We start from the raw sequence: 12,152 nt of genomic DNA on the forward strand, positions 1-12,152 counted from the left end.
AAAAAAAAAAAAAAAAAAAGAAATACACTTATTTTCTTGGACTCTGGTAGAAGGATTTTGCTAAAAATATTGTTTCATCCTATCCTGTTACTGGCTTTCAAAATCAAAAAGCGTTCATTTGTAATACTTTTCTTTAAAAATAAACATCCCAGGATTGTTTTCATCCTTTTTATTAATTAACCCCTAAGCATAGTGCTAAAATACTGGGCTCGTTTTTTTGTACTGCATGACCAAACTCCTACATTTTGAACCACTTAAACACTTCTCTTGAGAGCCAGACATCCCTAGTAGTATGTGCTCACAATAGCTAATGGCTTAACAAGCACTGTCAGGCAGCCTCACATTTCAGCTGCTCGTTTTGCTGAAGGCAGATAATTTATGCTACATCCCACAGCACAGACCAAGTACAGAAAACCAGAGAGGAATGTTAATGGAAAAAATTACAAATTCTTAAAGTGACAGGGCTTTTATATAGTTAACTCTTTTAATCAGTTTGCAGTGTTATCAGATTATGTGAAAGTTTGAATGAAATGTGGAAAATGATAAATGAAAGAAGTTTGTAAGAATAACAAATACAGTATATTTGATTTAAAACACAGCACATAGTAGGCATTCAGAAATGTTTTTTGAATGAATAAGTGAGTGAGTGTGTTTTTATTTTCTGATGTACTTAATATACATTTGATTTTGTTACTACTAAATTTTACTGAACTGGCAAACTTTTTAAATATGTGGAATGAATTGTAAGACTGACAAATCTTTAAGCAAATGTAGTCTAATTTTTGCTAGAATTTTTGAGACATTTGCCTTATTTTATGGCTATGACTTAATCATAAATATCGGCAGAATATTAATCATAGCTCTCAGACAATTCAGATTTTTCAATTACCTCAGATAAATTTTCTGCTTAGTTTAGTTAGAGCACAATAGTAAGAGCAAAATTGTAGGGTGGACCAATCTAAAAGTGTTATGATACCCTGGGTAAATTAGTTCTTCCTAGGAAAGACTGACACATTTTCTTCAAATAGAAAAGTTACTTCTGGTGAGAGCAAGAACTGATTCTCAAAAAACACTATTTTTTACTTTCTTTGTTCAGAGAGTTAGGCTTTAAATTTGGTTAACAAATAGCCCTCTGATTTTTTTTTTTTTTTTGTAATAAAGGAAACAATACCTACCAATTATTAAGTACTTTTCATTGGTAGTGACTGTACTAAGGCCTGTACTGAGGCAGGCATTGCCTCACTTATTTTTATCCTTACTCCAACATTATGAGGTATATACTATTATCATCCTCATTTTACAAATGTGGAACAGAGGCATAAAGCCAAGGGCACAGAGCTATTAACAGATGGAGCTAGAATCCAAACAGAGCTCTGATTCTAGTATTTAGTCACTGAGTATTTAGTCATTGTCTTTCTATGTGTATGTTTAACTTATCTAAAATAGTTCATAAGGTTTCATTTGAAACTTATCTCACTTGCTAGTGAATGTGCTACTGTTTGATGCTATAGAAACGTTTTCACTTTCTTTCACTTTTAACATCCTATTCTCTGGGCCTTAGGAACTAGGTAAGCTAATAAACTTGCCTTTTGAAACAATACTGAAATAGCCAACATTTATTGGCTGCTCACTTTGTGCCAGGCACTTCCTAATTGTTTTACAAACATCTTATTCATTACAACATTCTTCTACTATTCGCCGCTATTTTACAGATCAAAAAATGAAGCTTAGTCAGGTTAAGCAACTTTGCTACCGAAGTTAGGAAATGTTGCTACTAAAGTTAAGCAATGTAGCAAAATTAAGCAACCCCAAATCATACAGGTTAAGTAAATAAGCAGTGGAGTTGGGATTTGAACTCAGGTTGTTTGACTGACAGTTGGCTTACTTAACCACCCTGTTCTACTGCCTTTTTTTTTTTTTTCCCCCGAGATGGCGTCTCACTCTGTCATCTGGGCTGGAGTGCAGTGGCACGACCTCAGCTCGCTGCAACCTCCATCTTCCGGGTTCAAGCGATTCTCCTGCTTCAGCTGCCGAGTAGCTGGGATTACAGGCACCCGCCACCACGCCCGGCTAATTTTTTTGTATTTTTAGTATGCATGGGGTTTCACCGTGTTGGCCAGGCTGGTTTTGGACTCCTGACCTCAGGCGATCCGCCCTCCTTGGCCTCCCAAAGTGCTAGGGTTACAGGCGTGAGCCACTGCTCCCGGCCTTCTGCTGCCTTCTTAAATTAAGTAGTGGGCCTGTCTCTGAGCAGGTTCAGACACCACTTCCCCTCCCTTGTAAAGTATGCCTCTCACTGGCATTCCCAGTCCACCAAGTCTGCAAAACTCAGACTCCCATAGAACATTGCTCTGAGACCTATCAGGCCTGCACATGTTGGAATGTTCCATATAGATTTTTTGTTTTCTCATGGTTAGAACATTGACAGCCTTCAAGATTCCCCTGAGGGAAGACAAACTTTTTTCTGACATGTGAGCCACTCTCTGGTTACAGATGGAGGGTGTGGATTGCATCTGTCTTGGGGCTGCTTCTTTCTCTCACTTACCAGCTGAAATGCCCCAAGCACTTGCTTGCTTATTTTTGTTCTTCCACTATTTCCCACCATTTTTTTTTCCCTTACGGTAAAGCACAGATCTTTCTGTTTCATGTGGCACCAGCTGTCTGGTTTGCTCCCTCTGTACCTGTTACCACCAGCTGGAGCAAATGGGAAAGAATACATTTGGTAGAATGTGTTGACCCATGAGGCCTACCTTTGTTAGCTCAGTGGGTACCCTCCACAGGAGAAACAGTGTGAGTTTTTGTAATCTTGCTACTCTCCCTGGGAGGTCTTTTAAGGGCTGAGTACCTAAAGATGTTTTTCTATCAGACTTTTTTTTCCCCCCCACCTAGGTTCCATCTTGCATTCCACTGCTAAATCAGATTAAAACCAAAAAAACTGATACCTGTGATGGAACGTTACAGTTCACAACTGCTTTTATATTCATTCTCTCATTTAACCCTTACAACCACCTGGTGGTAAGTATTATACATACATTTAGGTATGAGAAAACTGATTTAGCTGGTGGTTGAGGTGGCTCATGCTTGTAATCCCAGCATTTTGGGAGGCTGAGGCAGAGGGATCACTTGAGCCCAGGAGTTTGAAAACAGCCTGGGCAACATAGGAGAGCCTATCTCTATAAAAGAAAAATAATTTAACAAAAAAGAAAAGAAAACTGGCATAGAGTAATTTAGTCATTTGTTGAAGATCATGCAGTCCAATATACTTTTGCCAGGGAATCTCTGTTCCTTTCTACTATCTGATACTATAGTAGCTTTTTTCTTGTCTTTTCTTTGTTTTTTGAGACGGAGTCTTGTCCTGTCCACCCAGGCTGGAGTACAGTGGCACTATCTCGGCTCACTACAACCTCCACCTCCCGTGTTCTAGCAATTCTCCTGCCTCAGCCTCCTGAGTAGCTGGGATTACAGGCCTGCGCCACCACGCCTGGCTGATTTTTGTATTTTTAGTTGTGACGGGGTTTTACCATATTAGTCAGGCTGTCTCAAACTCTTGACCTCATGATCCGCCTGCCTCGGCCTCCTAAAATGCTGGGATTACAGGCATGAGCCACCGCGCCTGGCCTATAGTAGCTTTTTAAGTAGCATGATTATCAAGTTGAGTGAAACTCTTGAGAGGTGTTTTATACCATGTAAACTCTTTGTAGCAGAGAGCATTTGGAATTTGGAGGTCAGCACAAGTGACCAAGCTGTGGCAGGTGTTCAATAAACTGTTGAACTGAGCTGGTCAGATATTGTCACTAACGTGAAATATGCAATCTAGCCTCAGGCAACCCTTTTAATCTAGTTTGCCTTGTATTCTTTTACTGCCCTGATGGTCTCAAAGGGTTGTTGTAAGGATCAAATGAGATAACCTATAGCTTTACAGAGTGATATAGAAATGTAAGGAATTATCTTTATGCCAGTGTTTTAAATTCTGAATTTTTCTGCCAAACACACTTTCTATTTCCTTTATGAATATTTTTCTTTGAGATTATCTGGTCTCAAAAATGCTGTGGGAGTATTTTAGTGACTGATTGTATCCCTCTTTAAAAAAGAAAAATAGAAGGAAAATGGAGAACAAAAAAGAACAAGGGTTAATGGGAAGTGGAAAGGGTAAGTTTTAGGCCTTGGAGGCTGCACTTTTAAAGAAAGACAAACAGCAAAACAGTTGAAGAGCAAGTAAAAGGCAAACATTTACAGAGTTCTTACTGTGAGCCAGGCGCTGTTCTACATGTTTTGGTGTATTAACTTGATTAATCCTCACAGTGACCTTATGAGGTAGATACTCTTCTTATCTCCACTGTACAGGTGAAGAAACAAGGCACCATGTGGTTAAATAATGTGCACAGGCCATACAGCACCTAAGTGGTAGAGCTGGAACGAGGCTAGTCAGCATTGCTCCAGGGCTCCAGTGCTTCTGTCTTCACTATGCTGCCTTTGTAATCTGGGATGTGAGAGAAGCAGCACATGGGATATCTTTTAGAAAATGGAAGAAAATGCTTAAGGAGAGAACATTTGATCCTGCTGTAACATTATTTGTCTTCAAAATACTTTTTGCTCACTGTTAAAACATAGATGAATGAGCAAAGTCATAGGATTGGTAGATAATATTTTTGTCTTTTAGCCTGTCCTTCAACCAGAACCAGTCCTATCTGCTTTTACTGGTGATTTTCTAAATTTTATTTTTTCAGTTTCCTGATAATTTATTCTTTCCCCCAAACTATAGTGCCAATCGCCTGAGTAAGAATGAGACTTTCTTACTTAGTGTAGTTCTTCTTTCTTTTAGCCTCTTTGCACTGATTAAAGCTATTATTTCTTTCTTTTTAAATTGAATATTTTGAATAGGCAATATAGTTCAAAAATAAAAAGAATAAGAAGGCATATCATGAAAATTCTCCTTTCCACTCCTTTCATCATGCTTATTTCCTAAACACCCCAACCCCAATAATCAGTGTTCTTAGTTTGTATTCTATCTTTTCAGAGTTTTTTTTTTCTAGACTGAGTCTCGCTCTGTCGCTCAGGCTGGAGTGCAGTGGCATGATCTTGGCTCACTGCAAGCTTCGCCTCGGGTGCAAGTGATTCTCCTGCATCAACCTCCAGAGTAGCTGGGACTATAGGCGCCCGCCACCATGACTGGCTAATTTTTTGTATTTTTAGTAGAGAGGGGTTTCACCGTGTCAGCCAGGATGTCTCGATCTGCTGACCTCGTGATCCGCCCACCTTGGCCTCCCAAAGTGCTGGGATTACAGGCGTGAGCCACCGCACCCGGTGAGTTTCTTTATGAATATAGAAGCAATTAGGATTTTTTTAAACACAAAAGGTAATACTATTCTGCATCTTACTTTTTTAACTTACTGTATCTTGGAAATCTTTCCATATTACTACTTAGAGAGCATTTTCATTTTTTCCTTTCTTGTTTTTTACGAGATATAGTAATTCATTTTGTGGAGTATACTGTATTGGACCAGTCGTTTATTGATGGACATTGGAGTTTTTTAGTTTTTTTAAAGCTACCACTTAAAATGCTTCAGTAAAGGGGCAGGAAAGGTAAAACTAAGACAAGAAGCGACATCTAGAAAATCTCCAGATACGAAGTTGTGATCTAGGAGGCAGGAATGAAAAAGTTTCGGCTCTGCCTTGTGATGGGGCACATCTGGAGTGCCAGAGGCTTGCATTTTGACTACACCTGTTCTAGTTGGAGAAAGAAGGAAAACAACTAGCATGGTGAAACCTCAACACACCTGAGCTTGGTTTACTGCAAAGTCTCGGGGTGAGGACGGATTGACAGCTGGTATATGAACTGCCCAAAGGTAAACTGTTGTAATAAAGAAATTGATGGCATGATAGATAGAAGTGAGATAAGCGCTATTATCCACAGGTAAACTTCTTTCAACAGACTGCTACCAATTCTCATATATAACTTGCAGTAGAAAAAAATTAGTTCAACAGCTCTATTCCTAAACCTTTAAGTAAGCTCTGACACCTTATCAAAGAGCAAAAGAGTAGATTTGTCTTTGTACCTTGGACACATGTCAAATAAAAAACCTCAGCAAAGGGTAAAGTGTTTAAAAAAGAAATGAAATACCTTAAACCTATGATATTTAGTACTTTATTAAATGCTTCTTTTGATGACAGTGTCAAGGAACAGTTTAATCTTAGGCTTTCTGAGGTTAATAATCACATATGTGGGATTTTATGTCATAGTTTTGATATGGATTCATGGTTTTATACTGTTGATAAATAAGAAATAGCTTGTAAGCTATCATAGATCATCACTGTACTTTAAAAAATGGAATATAGCTGAAAAATGCAAATATATAATTTATAACAGTGTTACACAAATGTGATTTTAGGGATTGACAGTGAAATGTAAGATTTTTTTGTTTTGTTTTGTTTTTTTGAGATGAGAAGAGTCACACTCTGTTGCCAAGGCTGGAGTGCAGTGGCATCATCATGGCTCACTGTAGCGTCAATTTCCTTGGCGCAAGCGATCCTCCCATCTCAGCCTGCTAAGTAGCTAGGACCATAGCTACATGCCAACACACCTAGCTAATTTTGAATTTTTTATAGAAATGGAGTCTCCCTATGTTGCCCAGGCTGGTCTTGAGCTCCGGGGCTTAAGCGATCCTCTCATCTTGGCCTCCCAAAGTGCTGAGATTACAGGCGAGAGCCTCCATGCTCAGCCTGATATTTCAAAATGTTAACGTTGCAAAGGATTTTCTGATCTGCCTGGTTAAGAAAGAAAACTTAATATCACTTCTGATATTCAGCTATAAACTCAAGGGTTGTTTTAGAGGGACTGGTTTTTTATTTCAGAAAGACACTTATCAATATTCAGTATCAAAACAGTTGCACTATTGATTTCTCTTTCTCCCAATCAGCCCCAAAGAGGCCACATCAAAAGAGAGTGCATTTTAGGCCAATAAGCTGCAGAATGTACACCTAGCAGATCTCATAGAAATCTTACCAGAAAATGGGGACTGGGTAGGGAAAGAAGCTTTAAAAGATCAGCAAACTACCAGCCCACGGACTGTAGAGGCTGTCACAGCCAGAAGGGGGTGGCCAGGGTGCCACAAACCCAAGGAAGCAAAGTTTCAAAATAATACAAAATTTAAAAAAAGTTTTGTATATACGGTATTCAAGATTTCTCCAGCACTGACTGATACAAAGCACAATGAGATGGCACTTTTAGAGACAGCAGCTTCAAACCCAGAAAAGACAAATGAGGTGAGTTTCACATGGCTGAATCAGTGTCAAAAACATAATCTTCCTTTCTTTCTTTCAAGGAGGTAGGAAAGCAATTAAGTGGTCACCTCAACCTAAGGGGCACATGATCCATTCTATAAATTTGGTCACTTCTAATGAAAAAAAAATTGAAATAACGTTGTCCAAAGATATCTTTCTCTTTTTTTGAGACAGAGTCTTGCTGTGTCGCCCAGGCTGGAGTGCAGTAACATGATCTGGGCTCACTACAACCTCTGCCTCCTGGGTTCAAGTAATTCTCCTGCCTCAGCCTCCTGAGTAGCTGGGATTACAGGTGCGTGCCACCACGCCTGGCTAATTTTTGTATTTTTAGTAGAGATGGGGTTTCACCATGTTGGTCAGGCTGGTCTCAAACTCCTGACCTCATGATCCACCTGCCTTGGCCTCCCAAACTGGTGGGATTACAGGCGTGAGCCACGGTGCCCAGCTGGGTTTTCAGCTTTAAGATATCTTTTTTTGTTGTTGTTGTTGTTGTTTGGCTAACTCCTCCTGGAATCATCTTTCTGGTTTGACTCGTACTTTGTACAGAGCAACGAGGTTTCTCATAGTGGAGTCTTTTCCTGGGCTCTGTTTGGCTCTCAGTAAGGCAGGCCTATACTTTTTCCTCTCCTCTACGGAGAGGGCAATATGCATTAAGCTGAAAAGTCACCTTCTGAAAGTGAGAAAGGGGTTAGATTGCTGCTTCAGAGCTGTGGAATTATTTGGAATGTTTTTCAAATGGTTGCTACAAAACAACAAAAAGGTAATTACAAAATGTGTACATCACAACATGCTTTTAAAGACACTATGTATTGTGCTCACATTCCCTTAAATGTTGTTTCCAAAGGTGCTCAGCCTTTAGCCCAGCTGGAATCTCCAGGAAGACGCAGAGACAGTTTGGCAAAAAAGAAACAGGGGAGGAGGGGGCCACGAAAGTAGAAAGCAGCCCCTAAGTTAAAGATCAGCCCTCAGTTAAAGATCAGCTCCAGGCAGGCCAGCCTCAGGCCGAGTCAGGGACAAAGGGAGGAGCAGCAGCAGGGTAGGACTGGGGTGTTCTACATCTCATTCAGGTCAAGCAGAGTCTGGTACAGCATCCTTTGTGCAGAGAGGTTCTCCTCTTTGTTGCGTTTCAGTTTATCTTCCAAAGTCATCAGTTACCTTTTCCAGCTTGGCTACCAGTCTCTCAGTAAACTCAGCAGGGGTCTCTGCCCCCTTGAGTTCATCAGTGAGAATCTTGATCTCTTCCTCATATATGTCTTCTTTTTGAGAGTACTTTTCTTCAGCATCACGTAGACACTTCAGGTTCTGGTCCATCAGTCTGATCTGCTCATCTGTCTCTTGTCAGTGGGACTCTGCCAGCTCAGCTCATTCGTCTGTGCATTCCAAGTCTCCTTCAATGATCACCAACTTACGAGCCACCTCTTCATACTTCCTATCTGCCTCTTCTGCAATATGCTTAGCTTCTTTGAGTTGTATTTCCTTGAGTTTCATCTTTTTTTGTTTGTTTGAGATGGAGTCTCGCTCTGTCGCCAGGCTGGAGTGCAGTGGTGCGACCTCAGCTCCCTGCAACCTCCGCCTCCCGGGTTCAAGCGATTTTCCTGCCTCAGCCTCCCGAGTAGTTGGGACTACAGGCGTGTGACACCACACCCAGCTAATTTTTTGTATTTTTAGTGGAGACGGGGATTCACCTTGTTGACCAGGATGGTCTCAATCTCTTGACCTCGTGATTCGCCCGGCTTGGCCTCCCAAAGTGCTGGGATTACAGGTGTGAGCCACTGCGCCTGGCCCTTTTCTTCATCTTTTAAGGCCTGGTTTTCAATAACTTTCATACCTCTTTCACTGTCATGAGCAACTTTTTCCGCTTCTTCCAGCTTTTGCAGGGTAGTGGTCAGGCACTCCTGAGCATGGTCCAGCTCCTCTTCAACCTGCAGGATCCTAAGGTTCAAGGAGGCCACCTCAACCTCAGTCTGTTCCCGGGGCCCACCTTTCTCCCCCAACTTCTCACTGGAGGTGCTCAGCTCTCTCCTCTGCATCATCTGCCTGCTGCTGCAGAACCTGGATCTTGCACTTCACTTCCTCCATGGTGGTGATCCCAGCCATGGTGCCCACCCAGCTACTGCTCGCACTCTGGTTCCTGCCTCTTCTGCTCAGCATTGCAGCTGCTTCTCCTTTCTTTTATTTTCTGTATTAAGTTTTGTTTCCTTTTGTTTTTAAAGCAACAGATGAAAGGAGATAAAAATGTCAAGGAAATACTGACTTGAACTTTATAAATATTGGTTCTGAGTGGGGACGATAAAGCAGATAAAAAAAGGAACTGAAGTATGACTGAAGGAATCAGATTTCTCTAACCTTGATTTTCAAATGGTGCATTCCGTGGATATAATTATAAGTAGCAAGATTCTTTAGCATTTGGAGTTAAATTGTGAGGAAGTTATCAGGGCACATTTTGTGTTTTTCATTACGTTGAAAAACTTTTCTGAGGTTCATTGAGAAAAATATTTTTGAACTCTGTGAAATCCGAGTAACTCTGGAGGAAAAGCAAATTGAGTAAGTTGTTCTTTCCTCTCTGAGGTTTGATAAGGTGTAAAAATGTATTTAACAAAGGCAACTTCTTTTTCCTTAAAAAAGGTTTTTTTAAGTTTTTTTTTTTAAAGAAGTTTTTTTAACCCTGAAAAAGTTATTTTTTAAAAAAATTCAATTCAGTGTGTTAATTTTATCCTCTCTATAAATACATTTTTTGAATATTTAAGATAACAGTTTCAGAAACATAACTGAATAGCTTGCTTGAACAAAGAGTTTGAATCTATGATGAACTAAATTATGTCTTCCCAAGTAGTCCACTTAGACACTGACTTGTTACCCTCTTTCTCAAGTCCAGTTTTTCTGAGACTAGACCAGTTACATTAGGATCACTTTGGGTCTTTAGGTGTGATTATTGTATTATGATAATGCTAAAAATATTCATTCTTTTTATAGATACAAACTGAAGTGTTAGTGGATAAAATGTCAAGATATTTGGGATTATTTTAAAAATAAATTAGGATGAAGGGTAAGCGAGTGGCAATGTAGATGAGACAAGACTGGCCATATGTTTATTTATGGAAGGTGGATGAGGAGTATGTGGGTAATATTATAGTATTCTCTCTAATTTAGTTTAGGTTTAAAATTTCTATTGCAAATAGTTAAAAGAATCACTTGTGGTCTTGTTGAAAATTCAGATTCCTGAACTTCACCACAGATCTCTTAAGTCAGAGTCTCAAGGATGAAAGATAGGAAATGGCTTTTAAAGTAGTCCACTTTTGCTCACTGAGGTTTGAGGATCACTGGTAAAAAATTTCCTTGTGTACCTCACTCATTGTGTATTCATGTCATCCACGTGTATATTTCGTGGTTTTCATCATTCACCCTATTTTTCCAATTGTAGAATGCAATAGCAAATTAAAGCAATTATACTGAATTTGGATAATTCAAACTTTAAAATTTTGTTTCAAAGGGTTCATAAAGTGAAGCCAAATAAAATTTTAAAAACCTTTATTTTAAGCTGTATTTATCTGAAATAATCAGATAAATACGTTGGCTTTTTTTCCACTTTCAGCTGGGAATGGATTACTTTTGTGAATGTCTTAAATTTCTTCTCTTACCAGGGCATCAGCATCCTATTCCAGACATCTACTTGCTTTCAACAGTAGTTCCTTGTTCTTTCTCAGATGTACCATATTACCAGGCACCTCTGAGACTTTACCCATGGGATTCCCTCTAATTGAAACATTCATCAATCCCCTCTTTACCTGGTTAATTTCTATACATTCACCCCACCGCTAACACCCTCACTTATTCAGGGAGGCCATAATTGTATTTGTAAGGTTGGATGGCATTCTATTATTTTGTGGTTCCATAATATGCTGTAATACGATGGTGCTACAATGCTGAACATGCTATACAGCACTTTACACTTTATCATAAGACTCTATTTTTCTGCCCTCCTCTCTCTCCTCAGCTAGACTATAAAGTCAGTTGGTTAAGGATTGTGTTTTTTATGATCATATCTCCACCGCTGTGTACTGTGCCTGGCACATAGGAAATATTTACTGAATACATGACGAACAGCTGAATGAGTTCACAAAAAGCTACCTAACATGCCCAAACATCTTAGGAAGTGTCACAGTCATTCTTTAAGGCAAAAAGAAAGAAAGAGAAAAAAGCTTCCTGGATATAAGACACACTTCTTGGTCATATAGATCTTGGAAAAAGTTCCTGAAAGGAGGACTAAACTGTAGCAAGAATTTGTCTTGGGTATATTAATACTGATAATCACTTTGCTTCTATGCTTAGCCTTTTTCATGTATCTTTATTAATTTCTCATAATTAAATTATATCTCTTGACCCGAATTTTTTTGAATATTTTATTGTGAAAAATTTCAAATGTCCAAAAGAGTCAAAAGAGTTGTGTAGACTGGGCATGGTGGTTCACATTTGTAATCTCAGCACTTTTGGAGACTGAGGCAGGCAGATCACTTGAGGCCAAGAATTTGAAACTAGCCTGGCCAACATAGCCATATTAGTCCGTTTTAACACTGCTGATAAAGACATACCTGGGACTGGGCAATTTACAAAAGAAAGAGGTTTAATGGACTCACAGTTCCATGTGACTGGGGAGGCCTCACAATCATGGCAGGAGGTGAAAGGCATGTCTCACATGGCGGCAGACAAGAGAAGAGAATGAGAGCCAAGTGAAAGGGGTTTCCTCTTATAAAACCATCAGCTCTGGTGAGACTTTTTACTACCATGAGAACAGTATGGGGGAAACCACCCCCATGATTTGATTATCTCCTACTTGGTCCATCCCACAACACAAGAGAATTATGGGACCTACA

General features: G+C 39.6%; 1 pseudogene; it reads right to left on the reverse strand.

The window, feature by feature from the left end:
* Positions 1-8,333: 8,333 nt before the first annotated feature.
* On the reverse strand, positions 8,334-9,378 carry LOC105533739 (annotated as a pseudogene).
* Positions 9,379-12,152: the final 2,774 nt, after the last annotated feature.

This window comes from Mandrillus leucophaeus, unplaced genomic scaffold (genome assembly GCF_000951045.1).
Source record: "Mandrillus leucophaeus isolate KB7577 unplaced genomic scaffold, Mleu.le_1.0 Scaffold128, whole genome shotgun sequence".
Lineage (NCBI taxonomy): Eukaryota > Metazoa > Chordata > Mammalia > Primates > Cercopithecidae > Mandrillus > Mandrillus leucophaeus.